The 2406-nt window shown below is 37.5% G+C and overlaps 1 non-coding gene across 1 annotated transcript; it reads right to left on the bottom strand.

Moving 5' to 3' along the window:
- Positions 1-1368: 1368 nt before the first annotated feature.
- Positions 1369-1508, bottom strand: LOC112436948 (U4 spliceosomal RNA). The gene has a single exon (XR_003025611.1). It is a non-coding gene; the product is annotated as a U4 spliceosomal RNA (small nuclear RNA).
- Positions 1509-2406: the final 898 nt, after the last annotated feature.

Genomic DNA, 2406 nt, shown 5'->3' with positions numbered 1-2406 from the left:
TCTCAGTAAATGGTATCTTTATTCTTCCAGTTGCCCAAACCAGAAACTAAAATGGAGGATGTTGCCTCGTCACTCTTCCCTTCACACAGCCCCATCTCTAATATATCACCAGGTTATAATATTTCTCTATTATTTCTCAAGTCCACCCACTTCTTTCCAACTCTTTGCTATTTCCCTCATCAAGGCCACTGTCAGTTCTTATATGAATTATCACAGGACTCCTAAGACATCTCCCTGCCTTCACTATTATTAAAAAGACAACAACAACAAAAAAAACAGATGATGGTGAGGATACTGAGAAAAGAGAACTCTTATACACTGTTGATCAGAATGTAAGTTAATACAATCACTGTGGAAAACAGTATGGGAATTTCTCAAAAAACTAAAAATATAACTACCATAAAATCCAACGTTTCCACTACTGGGTATCTACTCAAAGGAAAGGAAATCAGTTTATCAAAGGGATACCTAAACACACATGTTACATGTTTATCACAGCACTATTCATGATAGCAAAGATATGGAATCAACCTACATGTCCATCAATGGATGAGTGGATAAAGAAAATATGGTACACATACACTATGGAATACTATTTGACCATAAAAAAGAATGACACCATGTCATCTACAGCAACATGGATGGAACTAGAGGCCATTATGTTAAGTAACATAAGCCAGGGTGGAAGGACAAATACTACATGCTCTCACTTATATATAAGAGCTAAAAACTTGATCCCATGAACATAGAGAATAAAATGATAGACACCGGAGAGTGAGAAGGGGGCAGGGATGAAGAAAGGTTGGTTATGGGTACAAACATAGGGTTAGATAGAAAAATAAGTTCTAATGTTTAATAGCAACCTAGGATAACTATACTTAGCAACAACATTATGTATATGTCAAAGTAACCAGAAGAGAGGACTCAAAATGATACCAACACAAAAATGATAAACACTCAGGTGATAGATGCCCCAAATACCCTGAAAACACTCAGGTGACAGACACTCCAAATACCCTTACTTAATCATTACATATTCTATGCACGTAACAAACACTCATATGTATCCCATAGATATGTACATTATTATATATCAATAAAAGGGAAAAAAATCTCCCTGCCTTATCTGTTCCCCAACCCATTTTCAAAACCATAGCCAGAATTATATTTCTAAATAATGTCAATCTGATATCAGCAACATTGCAACTTAAGCTACTCACATGTGCAAATAAAATGTAGCTTCTTTATTTTCTTTAATCTTCATGGGTCCTCATCCAACAGAATAGTGGAAGAGAGTATAAAGCAGTTAAACCTGCCAATAGAGGGCACTTTCATTTCTTCTGTTTTTTTAAATACTGAAATATTCAGTCTCCATAGAGACTGTCAAAAATTGCCAATGCCAACCATATTGCAAGTTGTCACAGCCAGGTATTGGGAAAAGTTTTCAATTAGCAATAATCACTCCTGGATAAACCTCATTGGCTACAATACTGTCACTGCATGAAGCTCATTTCTTCTATTTTTAAGTCTTTTTAAAGTTGTTCTAACTTCCCTGGAATTTTGTTGTAACTCACAGACTTCCTCTCTCTCATCCTTTCATCAACAATATCAATCCTATACCCTCTGGGAATCTTTATCCCACACATTGAAAAGATGAGTTTCCCCTAGGTGATGGTTTCTCAATAGTACTTCCCTATTCAATCATCAATCCACTAAATATACTTCGCTTTGTGTGTAAAACTTGGCTTACTTGGAAATACCCGAGTCAAGACTGTTCCCTGTCATACAAGTTATGTAACTGATGCCTGGGTACTTTGTGACCTGGTGAACCCAGTAAATTAGCCCTTTAAAGATTCCAAAATCTTACCAGGGATAGCAATGAGATGGCCTCCAAGAATTCTGAACAAGAACGTTAAGATTATCCTGTGAATACTAGATTTTTTTTTTTGAGATGGAGTCTCGCTGTGTCGTGAATACTAGATATTTTTTGGTGTTGCAGATTTTTGTTTTTTTCTGAAAAAAGTAATAAGCTTATTGTAAGATGAATCCTATATTTGAAAATCACCATGAATGGAGGCATAATAGCTATTAGATTTGCCCATCTGCCACTCTTTCTCCGCTTTTCCTTCTGTGGACAGGCACCACCAACTTCACAACAGGGTTTTATGGGACTCATCTTGGAGTCTCATCTCTTCCTGGACACAGCAATTGGTTCAGGGATGGACGCATGAACCAAAAAGAACTACTGGGAATCTTCCCAAAATGTCTCTGCCGGGCTGCCAAAAGAAGAAGAATCTCTTATTTCTCGAGTCACTAAATCAAGGGCTGCCTGCCAGACATGTCATCCTCTCCCTCACCTCCTCCACAAGGGAGAGAGTCAGGCTGCCATGGAAGAGAATGGAGCTG

The sequence above is a fragment of the Pan paniscus genome, chromosome 14, assembly GCF_029289425.2.
Source record: "Pan paniscus chromosome 14, NHGRI_mPanPan1-v2.0_pri, whole genome shotgun sequence".
Lineage (NCBI taxonomy): Eukaryota > Metazoa > Chordata > Mammalia > Primates > Hominidae > Pan > Pan paniscus.
This window is presented reverse-complemented; position numbering and strand designations above follow the sequence as displayed.